The following is a 14,471-nucleotide window of genomic DNA, read 5'->3' as shown; positions in this document are numbered from 1 at the left end:
GAACTTTGTCGCAATACCATCTACAGCACAGCCTTAGATACCTTTGAGAAGAAGATCCTGAAAACAAATGACTGGTTTGAAGTTAAATCCAATGAGTTGACCCTCGTCAATGAAACCAAATGTGCTGCCCTACCTGTGTATAAGTGTTTGCCAACTGAAAGGACCTGACAGGCAATATTAGGGGTAGATATTCTCAGAGCAAATTGGCTCCCCTCAGATCCGTTGATGGGGAAGAAATCACAGACGGGGGCAAACGGATGGAGAGATGGGCAGTACATTATGCTGAGCTCTACTCCAGAGTGAACGCTGTCACCACCTCGGCCTTGGACTCTACTGAGTGCCTGTTGACAGTGGAAGAACAGGATGCAGAGCAGACCCTAGAGAAGCTCAGCAAGGCCATCGGCAGCTTGGCCTTAGGGAAGGCACCGGGTAACGATGGGACTCCCCCATTTCTGATCCTGACTACCCTTCTGCACCCACTGCATGAAGTGCTCAGTCAGTGCTGGCAAGAAGGACCGCGGGGTATGAGGGATGCCAAGATCATTACCTTCTACAAAAATAAAGGTGAGAGAGGTGACTGTAACAACTACGGGGGCATCCCCCTTGTGAACGTTGTTGGCAAAGTCTTTACCTGAGTCTTCTTGGTCTGCCTACAGGAGTTGTCTACCTGGAGTCATAGGATGGTTTCCATGCTGGAAGGTCAACTGTGGACGTGATTTTCTCTCTCTGCTGATTCCAGGAGAAGGGCAGAGAACTTAAGAAGACCCTCTATGTTGTACTTGTTAATCTCACCAAGGCTTTTGACTCAGTCAGCAGAGACGGGCTCTTTCAGATCCTCTCTGAGGGGACACTGCCCACCAAAACTACAGAGCATGATCAAATCCTTCCACAACAGCATGAAGGGCACTGTGTGCTAAAACAGCAGCTCTTTGACATTTGCAGCAGCATCAGCAAGGCTGTGCTCTCACCCTAAATCTCTTTGGCGTCTTTTTTCTTGCCCTTCTCCTGAGGCACACATTCAGCACTGCAACACACTAGATCAGGTGGCAGGCTTTTTAACCTCACCCGCCTAAGAGCCAAAACCAACATGCACAAGGCTATGATCACAGACGTGCTGTTTGCTGTGATGCAACCCCCACTTTGCAGCACCTCCAGAGCTTGATGGATGCTCTTCCCAGGCCTGCAAGGAATTTGGTCTGACTATCAGCCTGAAGAAGACAAATGCCTTGGGACAAGACATGGAGTCGCCACCAGTCATTACCATTGATAGCTACAAAATAGATGTTGTTCATCAGTTTCATCAACAACAACCTCCCCTTGGATGCAGAAATCAACAAGTGCATCGGGAAGGCCTCAACGACTCTTGCCTGCTTCACCACACGAGTGTGAGAGAACTCCCAAACTCTCAGTCAAAGCAAAAAGGCAGTTCACAGTACTTGTGTCACCAGCACACTGCAGTACGGCAGCGAGACGTGGACAACGTACGCTCAGCAGAACAAAGGGCTCAACACTTCCCACATAAGGTGCCTTTGTCGCATCTTGGGCATCTCCTCGAGAGACAGAGTACCAATAGCTGAGGTTCTCTCTCGTGCCAGCCTCCCAAGCATGTACACCCTGCTCAGGCAGCTGACTGGGCCACATCTGACACGGGCAGGATGGCCTCATCCCGAAAGACATCCTCCATGGTCAGCAGGACAGGCAGCATCTATAGAAAAGAATAAACAGCCCGGCCTGCTGAGCTCTTCCGGCATTTTGTGTGTGTTGCTTGGATTTCCAGCATCTGCAGATTTTCCCTTGTCTGTGGTCCCCTATGGTGAGCTGGCTTCGGGCAAGAGAACCGCTGGCTGCCCACAACTGCGCTACGGAGATGTCTGCAAGAGGGACACGAAGGTGCTGGATATTACCATTGAGTCCTGGGAGTAACTTACAGCCAAAGGCACCAGATGGAGAAGTACCTTGAAACAACACCTTAAGTCAGGCGAAGTAAAATTCCTGAGAGCAACAGAAGACAAACAGGCCCATAGCAAGGAACGCTGCATCTCCAATAGAGCTGAGATCACTTACAGAAGCAACCTTTTCAACACTGCCACCCTCGCATTGGTCTCTTCGACCACAGACAATACTGCACCGAGTAGACAGATAGGATGCAACATCTATGGTTGACCTTGACCAAGGAGCTTCCTCCTGAACTTAATTACTCAGATACTCATTCAGTGGTTACTGCAGTGGCATCAATTCTGGTAGCAATCTGTCACTGAATGAGACGTGAAGCCATGACAGGCCACATTGGGTGGGTCAGTGCCCTCTATGCAGAAGACCCATCCTTCTGTAAAAGGTCTTCAGGAATGTTGCATCCTACCTATTACCTCCCTGACAATATGGTTTGGAGCTTCAGCTATGATCTAATGGACTGCTCCTTCTATCAGTGTGAAGGTCACATTGACTTTCAACATCTTTACCAGGTCTTCTGATTCCCTGCTCTCTGTTGTAATAAAAGGTTCATCCAGGCACAGCATGCATGGAGATTAAGATGAGAAAATCTGCAGATGCTCAAAATCCAAGCAAAACACACAAAATGCTGGAGGAACTCAGCAGGCCAGACAACATCTATGAAAAAGAGTAAGCAGTCCTCAGGCCAAGACCCTTTATCAGGACTGGAAATACTTTTGAAGGGTCTTGGTTCGAAATGTTGACAGTTTACACTTTTCCAAAGATGCTGCCTGATCTCCTGAGTTCCTCCAGCATTTTATGTATGGAGATTATTTCAGTTAGTTTGACTTCATTGATAACTAATAGTATTTTTGGGCAGTAGAATCTGTTATAACATAAACTCAGTGGCCATTTTATTAGGTACACCTGTTCACCTGCTCGATAATGCAAATATCTAATCAGCCAATCATGTGCAGCAACTCAATACATAAAGGCATTCAGACATGGACATGGTCAGATGTTTTCAGACCAGACATCAGAATGGGGAAGAAATGTGATCTAAGAGACATTGAACATAACAATTATTTTGTTCTCCTTACAGGAAGTGACATTAAATGAGCTTGAATCTTGAAATGATCGTTGGTGCCAGATGGGGTGGTTTGAGTATTGTAGAAACTTCTGATCCCCTGGGATTTTCACACACTGAAATCTCTACGGTTTATAGAGAATGGTATGAGAAACAAAAATCATCCAGTGAATGGTAGTTTTGTGGTGTTGTTAATGAGAGAGGTCGGAGGAGAATGGCCAGGCTGCTTCAAGCTCACAGGAAGGCAACAGTAACTCAAATAACCACACATTACAACAGTGCTGTGCCGAAGAACATCTCTGAACAGACACCAGACTTTGAAATAATTGGCTACAGCAGCAGAAGACCACAAACATAGAGAAATACTCGGTGACCTTTTTATTATGTACCTCCTGACTCTAATAAAGTGGTCACAGTGTGTAGAATACTACAGAAAAGTTCCAGCCCTTCAGCCCACAATGTTGTACTGATCTTTTAACTTACTCCAAAATTAATCGAATGCTTCCCTCCCTCATAGCCCTCTATTTTTCTCTTATTCACGTGCCTATCTAAGTCTCTTAAATCTCCCTAAAGTATCTGTCTCTACCATTGTCCTTGGCAGTGTGTTCCACACACCCACTAATCTCTGTATTAAAAAAAACTTACCGTTGACATCCCCCCCCCCATGTACTTTCCTTCAATCACCTTAAAATTATGCCCTCTTGTATTAGCTATTTTGCCCTGGGAATCCCTCCTGCATTGCTGGATTCCATGAAAGCTGCTGTTAATTGCATCTCATGCTCATTAGGGATCCGAGTAAAGTCCCAGCCTCTCTCACAGGAAACATTTCGAGTTCCTCAGAGTGCAGGTGGTACATAATTTCAAGTTCAATACTGTATTAACTGGCAACACATATAACATCATCAATCATATGGTTACCAGACTGTTGGATATTTTCAGTGGTCAGAGAGTTGAATCCCATGGAACATGGGCTGCTCTCTATCTTCCTGCCTCTCAAATACTTACGGCTCCTACCACAGCTTAATGAACAAAAGCCGCACAAATAAAGAACCTTTATGAAAAATACCAATCTTCTTTTCAAAGCAAGGTTGCATTGGCTCCATGAATGTAGTCCTGCAGTTTACAGCATCAGAGTGTAGAAGTTTCTTCGCAGTGGGGAGCACAGTCTACTGAAGTTAGCAGCTCATTCCGAAGAAAGAACAACAAGCATACTCAGAAGCTGAGGGCCATGTTCAAAAGCAAGGGTAGGAGATGACCACACAGGATCTCCATCCTACAGCTGAGCAGATGGGATAAAAGACTCTTTGACAAAGAGATGCTTCTCACAGGAGCAAACTGGGGCTTTTTTTTCTTAGGAGTGGAGAGACTTCTTGGTAGAGGTGGATAAAATTATAAGAGGCATAGATAGTATGGACAGCCAGTACCTTTTCCCCAGGATGGCAATGGCTAATACCAGCGGAGAAAGGCTTAGGGAGATGTCAGAGATGGTTCTTTGTTTACACAGAGTGCCTGGAATAGCCTACTGAGCAAGGTGGTTGAGTCTGATACATTTGGTATATTTAACAGGCTCTTGGATGAATGAGTGAAATTTGGAGTGTTACGGGCTATGCGGGAGGGAGAAGGTGGATTGATCGTTGAGCAGATTTGTACAGTATATAGAAACATAGAAACATAGAAAATAGGTGCAGGAGTAGGCCATTCGGCCCTTCGAGCCTGCACCGCCATTTATTATGATCATGGCTGATCATCCAACTCAGAACCCAGCCTTCCCTCCATACCCCGTCACCCCTGTAGCCACAAGGGCCATATCTAACTTCCTTTTAAACATAGCTAATGAACTGGCCTCAACAGTTTGCTGTGGCAGAGAATTCCACAGATTCACCACTCTCTGTGTGAAGAAGTTTTTCCTAACCTCGGTCCTAAAAGGCTTCCCCTCTATCCTCAAACTGTGACCCCTCGTTCTAGACCTCCCCAACATCGGGAACAATCTTCCCGCATCTAGCCTGTCCAATCCCTTTAGGATCTTATACGTTTCAATCAGATCCCCCCTCAATCTTCTAAATTCCAACGAGTACAAGCCCAGTTCATCCAGTCTTTCTTCATATGAAAGACCTGCCATCCCAGGAATCAATCTGGTGAACCTTCTTTGTACTCCCTCTATGGCAAGGATGTCTTTCCTCAGATTAGGGGACCAAAACTGCACACAATACTCCAGGTGTGGTCTCACCAAGGCCTTGTACAACTGCAGTAGTACCTCCCTGCTCCTGTACTCGAATCCTCTCGCTATAAATGCCAGCATACCGTTCGCCTTTTTCACCGCCTGCTGTACCTGCATGCCCACTTTCAATGACTGGTGTATAATGACACCCAGGTCTCGTTGCACCTCCCCTTTTCCTAATCGGCCACCATTCAGATAATAATCTGTTTTCCTATTTTTGCCACCAAAGTGGATAACTTCACATTTATCCACATTAAATTGCATCTGCCATGAGTTTGCCCACTCACCCAACCTATCCAAGTCACCCTGCATCCTCTTAGCATCCTCCTCACTGCTAACACTGCCACCCAGCTTCGTGTCATCCGCAAACTTGGAGATGCTGCATTTAATTCCCTCATCCAAGTCATTAATATATATTGTAAACAACTGGGGTCCCAGCACTGAGCCTTGCGGTACCCCACTAGTCACCGCCTGCCATTCTGAAAAGGTCCCGTTTATTCCCACTCTTTGCTTCCTGTCTGCTAACCAATTCTCCACCCACACCAATACCTTACCCCCAATACCATGTGCTTTAAGTTTGCACACTAATCTCCTGTGTGGGACCTTGTCAAAAGCCTTTTGAAAATCCAAATATACCACATCCACTGGTTCTCCCCTATCCACTCTACTAGTTACATCCTCAAAAAATTCTATGAGATTCGTCAGAAATGATTTTCCTTTCACAAATCCATGCTGACTTTGTCCGATCATTTCACCGCTTTCCAAATGTGCTGTTATCACATCCTTGATAACTGACTCCAGCAGTTTCCCCACCACCGACGTTAGGCTAACCGGCCTATAATTCCCCGGTTTCTCTCTCCCTCCTTTTTTAAAAAGTGGGGTTACATTAGCCACCCTCCAATCCTCAGGAACTAGTCCAGAATCTAACGAGTTTTGAAAAATTATCACTAATGCATCCACTATTTCTTGGGCCACTTCCTTAAGCACTCTGGGATGCAGACCATCTGGCCCTGGGGATTTATCTGCCTTCAATCCCTTCAATTTACCTAACACCACTTCCCTACTAACATGTATTTCGCTCAGTTCCTCCATCTCACTGGACCCTCTGTCCCTTACTATTTCTGGAAGATTATTTATGTCCTCCTTAGTGAAGACAGAACCAAAGTAATTATTCAATTGGTCTGCCATGTCCTTGCTCCCCATAATCAATTCACCTGTTTCTGTTTGCAGGGGACCTACATTTGTCTTTATCAGTCTTTTCCTTTTTACATATCTATAAAAGCTTTTACAGTCCGTTTTTATGTTCTCTGCCAGTTTTCTCTCATAATCTTTTTTCCCCTTCCTAATTAAGCCCTTTGTCCTCCTCTGCTGAACTCTGAATTTCTCCCAGTCCTCAGGTGAGCCACTTTCTCTGGCTAATTTGTATGCTACTTCTTTGGAATTGATACTATCCCTAATTTCTCTTGTCAGCCACGGGTGCACTACCTTCCTTGATTTATTCTTTTGCCAAACTGGGATGAACAATTGTTGTAGTTCATCCATGCAACCTTTAAATGCCTGCCATTGCATATCCACCGTCAATCCTTGAAGTGTCATTTGCCAGTCTATCTTAGCTAATTCATGTCTCATACCTTCAAAGTTACCCCTCTTTAAGTTCAGAACCTTTGTTTCTGAATTAACTACGTCACTCTCCATGTTGGCAGGTAATGGCTGAAGGGCCCATACCACGCTATACTGTTCGGTATTCAAAAGCAGACTGCAAGACAAGTGACCCTCTGTGGCACCTTGACTGTTGCCACCTACTCAGTGCATCAACAATCAGGAGGGGGTAATGGGGAAAATTATTGATCAATTATTGTGATCGACTAATTATGCAGTTACTAAAAATGGGAAGCAACTATTTTCCATGGCCTGCGCAATATCCAATTAAATGATGCAGACAGCTGTGTGTTTTGGTTAACACAGGTGGATCATGAAGTCAATGGCGTGAAGGCAGCCTAAACAGTATCCGAGCGTTGTAGATACTGGTCCTGGCCAACGAAGCTCTTGAAGCAACATCAGTTTCACACACCTGGGCTATTATAAAGGTGGCATCAAATAATCAGATTTAAAGACGTTACAGTGCAAGTGCATTAGGATATTCATGTTTCCTGATAGCTTGTCTTTGTAGACCTCTTTGCCTATCTGACCCATATCTGCATCCAGATACAGGGTAACAAATAAAGACTAAATACCTGGCTGCTACTAAACCTCATTAATTAACTGCAACTTGTGTTGCTGAATTATGGATAGGTACTAGTCCAGATTTGAGGCTTCATTTTCATTGCTCCCAGCTCATAATAACCTAGATCTTATGGTAGCATGTTTGCTCACATTAGGTTCTTGATTCCTGTCAAGACAGAGGGAAAATACATTGGAGTATAATTCATTAGTTACCTCTGCCAGCTCCAAGTACTGATTCAAGCTCTACGCTCATCTGCTTTGTTCATGATGCTTCTTGCATTAGGATAGACATATCTCAAACCATTGGTCTGAGCGTATCCCTTCTCTATCACCTGCCTATCCTCCCTCTTGCACTATCTCCAAGCTTTCTCTATTGGTGAGCCAACCGCCTCTTCCTCCGTCTCTTCAGTTCAGTTCCCACCCCCCAGCAATTCTAGTTTAAAGTCTCCCCAAGAGCTTTAGCAAACCTCCCTCATTGCCAAACCTCCCCATCGGATTCAGGTGCAACCCGTCCTTTTCGCACAGGTCGCACCTGCCCCAAAAGAGGTCCCAAAGATCCAGAAATCTGAGTCCCTGCCCCCTGCTCCAATCCTTCAGCCACGCATTTATCCTCCACCTCACTCTATTCCTATACTCACTGTCGCGTGGCACAGGCAGTAATCTTGAGATTACTACCTTCGAGGTCCTGCTTCTCAACTTCCTTCCTAACTCCCTGTAGTCTGTTTTCAGGACCTCCTCCTTTTTCCCACCTACGTCATTGGTACCAATATGTACCACGACCACTGACTGTTCACCTTCCCACTTCAGAATATTGTGGACGTGATCAGAAACATCCCGGGCCCTGGCACCTGGGAGGGAAACTACCATCCGAGTTTCTTTCCTACGTCCACAGAATCGCCTGTTTGACCCCCTAACTATAGAGTCCCCTATTACTGCTGCCTTCTTCGTTTCCCTACCCTTCTGAGCCACAGGGCCAGACTCTGTGCCAGAGGCACGGCCACTGTTGCTTCCCCCAGGTAGGCCGTTCCCCCCCAATTAGTACTCAGACAGGTGTACTTATTGTTAAGGGGCACAGCCACAGGGGTACTCTCTAGTATCTGACTCTTGTTCTTCCCTCTCCTGTCTGTTACCCATTTACCTGTCTCCCGAGGCCCCGGTGTGACTACTTGCCTATAGCTCCTCTCTATCACCTCCTCACTTTCCCTAACCAGACGAAAATCATCGAGCTGCAGCTCCGGTTCCCTAACGCGGTCCCTAAGGAGCTGCAGCTCAATGCACCTGGCGCAGATATGGCCGTCTGGGAGGCTGGGAGGCTCCCGGACTTCCCACATCTAACAACCAGTACAGAACACTGGCCTCACAGACATACTTCCTGTTTCTGTTCCTCAATTTCAATGAATTATGGACCTGTATTCCCAGACCCCTTTGTTCTATTGCATTCCTCAGTGCCCTACAATTCCATGTGTAAGGCCTACCTTGGTTGGTCCTACCAAAGTGCATTTTTCAGGTTGGAGACGATGTGTCCAATAGTGGGAGTGTCTGGGACAGCAGGGCACAGCCTCATAATAGGATGCCTCTTTAGAACAGAGATGAGGAGGATTGGGCACTACGGTAGCATAGAAGTTAGCGCGGCACTATTAGAGCTTGGGGGGGTGGTCGGAGTTTAGAGTTCAATTCCAATGCCATCTGTCAGGAGTTTGTATGTTCTTCACGTGAAACTGCATGGGTTTCTTTTGGGTGTTCCAGTTTCCTCCCAGAGTGCAAATACGTACTGTTCAGAAAGATGGTGGTGTGCTCGGACTCGGCGGCCACCCTGGCTCCAAACAAAGGTATATTTATTCATGTTGTACATCTTTTTTATGATCGCAAGTCACTGATGGATACTAAGAACATTAAGTACTGTAGGACTATCTCATCAATGAGTTGCTCAATAGCAATAGAGCTGTACTTATTGACTACCATTATGTTGTTGCCTGGACTTCTCATGCACCATTGTGCCGAGATGGTGCATGGTCCAACAAATGGAGCAAGTGATTGTCATGGACGTTCTTGTGATTGCAAGTACCTGTTGGATTGTAGAATACTGCAAGTCCAGTTCACTGGTTCATTGGTGAGACTGGCAGTGGAAGAGCTGCTTTGCCTTGGTTGTGGCAAGGACTAGGCCCAAGCTGCAGGCTTGCTTGTGGCAGCTGACCGGGAGAGAAGATGGCGTGGTGGTGTGGGAGAGCCTCTGTGGGATGTGTTGGAATCTGTACTTGGGTTGGGTGCTGCCCTCTACTGTTTGCATGGTGGAAGAACAAGCTGGACCAGGGCAACTTAGCCATCAATCCTGGTCATGCCACTTAGGGACTTGGTCTCTACTGTATTTTTTTCTTTATGACTGTACATTCTTCTGAAATCATAACCATATGTGCTATGTGCCATGTGTAGTGTGCAAGATGTTTTGCAGCTTGGCCCTGGAGAAACAGTTCTGCTTGGTTCATGTATGGTTGAATAATAATTAAACTTGAACTTGGTTCGTAGGTTACCTGCTCATTGAAAATTGTCTTGTGAATGGGCTAGAGTTAGATAGGTGGGCTGCTAGGCTGTGCACCACTTATGCCGGAAGAGCATAGCTGTGCTGTATTTCTGAATAAAAATAAAATAAATTTCTTGAGCTGGAGAGAAGTGAATCTATGGAAACGTTGCCACAGACGGCTGTAGAGGCCAAGTCATTAGGTATATTTAAAGCTGAGGTTGATAGGTTCCTTGATTAGTGAGGACATCAAAGCTTACAGGGAGAAGGCAAGAGAATGGAGTTAAGAGGGATAATAAATCAGCCAGGATGAAATGGGGGAGCAGAGTTAATGGGCTGAATGGCCTAATTCTGCACCTATATGTTATTGTCTCATAGTACAGGATGATTGGAAAACATTTAATTCAGCTGTTCAAATTGGTGTAAGTAACCCTTCAGTAATATATTAAAGGACATAATCTTCTTCATCAAAGTTCAAAGTAAATTTATTATCAAAGTACATGTACATGCAGGCAGACATCAACATTAATCCCTCCAAATTTGCCCATTTTGTGAGACCCTGTCTACAAATTGACTACATAACAAAGGAATTTATTGAGTGCAAAACACTAATTAATGTGAAAGCCTTGGGGTAAATACAAATATTCTCTCGCACAGCTGATGCCATAAAAACTGGATTGTGGAGCAAAAGTGAAGATCGGCATTATTGGGGAACTGCTTGAGATTTATCCTTAGTCGCTAAGGGAATCCTCTAATGTGCTTCATTGTTCAATCATTTTCCAGTACTTGTTTAATGAATGTGGATGTCTGTGGCTTGCAATGTATGCAACTGTGGATAGTTGTCCAGGATTGAGGCCCAATTGAAAACATACTGGTGCAGAATTTCCATGATCCTTCAGTTCGGAGGTACTGTTCCTTACAAGTTTCAGACTCTCCAGTAGCAGCTGGATTTATGCTTTAACAAAGATTAATTTGTTTTCACTTTAGGTAGTCTAGAAATGTGTGACAGATGCATGAGGCAAATGTGCCAATTATAAATTAAAAGCTTTATTCATTTCTTTGATTGCTTGTAAATGTCACATCACGGCTTTTAGAGTTAACTGTATTATCTGAGTAACTGAGCACTCTGTAAGAAATATCCTGGCAACATATATATGACAAAATAAATCAATACTGCAATGACTGACCTTTCACAAGTTGTGTTCTTTAATTTAATCACAAACTGCATTTTTACTCGTATTTTCTAGGATGTCTAACCAGAATGATAAACTGCACGGGCTGTGTTCGGCAGTCTTCTGTCCAAAAGGGCTTCTGTATTTAGTCTCTTGAAAGTCTATTAAAACAAGCCATTATTTTGTAAATCTAATTATTTATCACCACTGCCAGAAAATTAAAGTTATGCTGTTCATTAATTCAAGGGCATTGACTTAATCATTTTTTAAATGTAATTACAGTCCTACAACAGTGTAGCAGGTGTGATCTTGCTGCAGTTAAAAGCATAAGTAGATGATCTTCTATTGGCTTTTCTTGATTCAGAAATAATTTTTTATTAACACCAGCGTGGATAACTTCACTCACCTCCACACAGAACTGATTCCACAAGTTATGGACTCACTTTCAAGGACTGTACAGGTCATATTCTCAGTATTATTCATTTACTTATTTATTATTAACATTTACACAATTCATCTGCATTTGTACATTGTTTGCTTGTCAGCCTTTGTGTGTAGTCTTTCATTGATTCTATTGTATTTCTTTGTTCTACTATAAATGCCTGCAAGAAAAAGAATCTATGGGTAGTATATGGAGACATATATGTACTTTGATAATAAATTTACTTTGAACTTTGAAATCCTTCAACAAGATCCTGAGATACATCACTGACCAGAAACTAAACTTAAACCACTCACTAACTACTGTAGGTAGCTACTACGACTGGTTAGAGTTCTTGATATTTCATTGGGTGAGTGTCTTGTCCATTCTCCAAAGCTCTTCTATCTCCAACAAGATACAGACTATTCAAATGCACATTTCTGGGATGAGTGTAGCTCCAACAACACTCAAGCCGTTTGACACCATCAAGAACAAAACAGCTTGTTTGATTGGGATTCCACCCACCACCTTGTAGCTTCCCTCTCCTACTAGCATTGGTTCCAATACCATCTGCAAGGTACACCACAGCAACTTGCTAAGTCAATTCCCAAATATGGAATCTCTACTTCCCATAAGAAATCTGCACAGGCAGGCATTACAAGTAAAGTTCTCTCCTAGTCATATACAGTAACTATTGCATCTGAATCTTAACAGCATAATGTGGGTATCTCTGCTGTATAGAAAGCAGCTCACAAATAGAAATAGACATAAAGTAATGGTCTTCCTGACAAAACACACATTCTACAATTTTATAAACCGAGCCCAGTTCATCTGCCCCTTCAAGAGCTACCTAACCCAAAGACTATTTAGAAATGCTTCAAAACTGGTACAAAGTTTTGCAATCTATTTGTAACCAACCACAATCTATTCCAGTTGCTACCATCTGGGAAATGGTACCGCAGTATAAAAACCAGAACCAACAGGCTCTGGGACACCAGGCCATCAGACTGAATAACGTTCACCAGCAACTTTGATGTGTGTAGACTGATTTACATGCCGATTTGAGTGTATTTCTATGTTACATTGAAATTCTATTTATTATAAATTACTATGATTGCACATTGCACAATTAGATGGAGAGATAACGTAAAGATTTTTACTCATGTATGTGAAGGATGTAAGAAATAAATTCAATTCAATTCAGTGTCGACATGCTGCAAGTAGATATTCTCATGAAGCATCTAGACAAGCAATTGAATCATCAAGGGCATGGCTGACTATGGACGGAGCTGGTAAATGAGACTAGTATAGATAGGACTTGATGGTCAACAGGAATTTGGCTACTATCAAGACGTATCCGATTCTGTGTTGTATATACCAAATATAGGCAATGCTCATAGATTTTCAATTAAAACTCTGTGGTACTGTGCAAAAGTCTTAGTCACACATATCCGGAATTGTCAGCATGGAGCGGAGAGCAGGTTTGTAAATCTAGCAGGATCAAAGGATGTTGGAAATGGCAAAGGTGGAGTGGTGCAGGAGGGGTGTGGGACAGGTGGCAAAAGAGTGCCAGTGGGTCGTGGGTGCAAACGCACCCAGCTCTGAAACACCAGGCAAGGTAATTTGATTCCAAACAATGGTTAATTGATCATTACAGAACGTCTCTGGTGCTTCCCGCTCTCTCCCTCTCCTTTCCTCTTTTCTCAACCATTATTCCCCTCTTCCTGCCCCCTTCCTGCTTCAGTCCATAATAGAGGCCCAAATCAGAATCAGGTTTAACATTGCTCACATATGTCATGAAATTAGTTTTTTTGTGTGGTAGCAGTATAGTGCAAAACATAAAATTACCACAGTACTATGCAAAAGTCTTAGGCACCCTAGCTATATATATGTGTCTAAAACTATTGTCTGTATGTAAAATAACACCAAGATAAATGAAAATTCTACTTCTGTTTCAAATAATCACAATTGTTAGTCCACTTAAAATAAAAACATAGTGTATAAACTACAGCCTCTCGTTAAGTTTCCGTTATTTGACTCACAAGAATCTCACAAGAATGCACTGCTGCCACCTTGTGTCCAATCTGGAAATTGAGTAAAACTACAGATGCTGGAATCTGAAGTAAAACAGAAACGCTTAAGAATTGAGCCTGTCAAGCAGAATCTGTGAAAAGAGAAATCAATGTTTCAGGACAATAACTTTTCCTCAGAATTGAGGCAAGTGAGGAAGCTTTACTGTTTGCAGTGGTGATCCCGAGCATCCTGTTGCACGCCACTTTAATTCTCAATCACCCTTTTTCAACCTGTATGTTTTTTTTAAATGTCCTTATTCAAGGGATGTGGGCTTTGCAGGTTGAGTCAGCATTTAACTATCCATCCCTAGTTGTGTTTGAGAAGGTGGGAGTGAGCTGCTTTCTTGAACTGGTGCAGTCCTTGTATTGGAGGTATACCTCACATCTGTGACATACACTTAATGTTTTAAGGTCTTGCTTCTTCTCCACCACTACCAGATTTCTGAATGCTCCATGAACCCTACCTCTCTACTTTGATTTCTTGTAACTTATAGTAATTTTTAAATTATACAAGGCACTCTATTGCTGCTGCAAAACAACAAATTTCATGAAATATTTCAATAATAAACCTGATTCTGATATGCTAGTCACCTCACCAACTTTCATAGTGAAGATCAATGTAAACTAGCACATCTTGTCTTCTGTCCAGAAACTTCGCAACCTTCCAAAATGAACACTAAATTTCCAATCAAAAAGTACACTACTCCAGGAACTCAGCAGGACAGGTAGCAACTGTGGAGGCAAACGTTCAGTTGATGTTCTGAGTTGTGATCCTGCAGTAGTACAGTGTAAAGGGGTCAGGATAGAGAGGCAAGATGCAGGGGTGAGGTCGAA

Source organism: Mobula hypostoma, chromosome 11 (genome assembly GCF_963921235.1).
Source record: "Mobula hypostoma chromosome 11, sMobHyp1.1, whole genome shotgun sequence".
In the NCBI taxonomy this organism is placed as follows: domain Eukaryota; kingdom Metazoa; phylum Chordata; class Chondrichthyes; order Myliobatiformes; family Myliobatidae; genus Mobula; species Mobula hypostoma.
Note: the sequence above shows the minus strand (reverse complement) of the source record.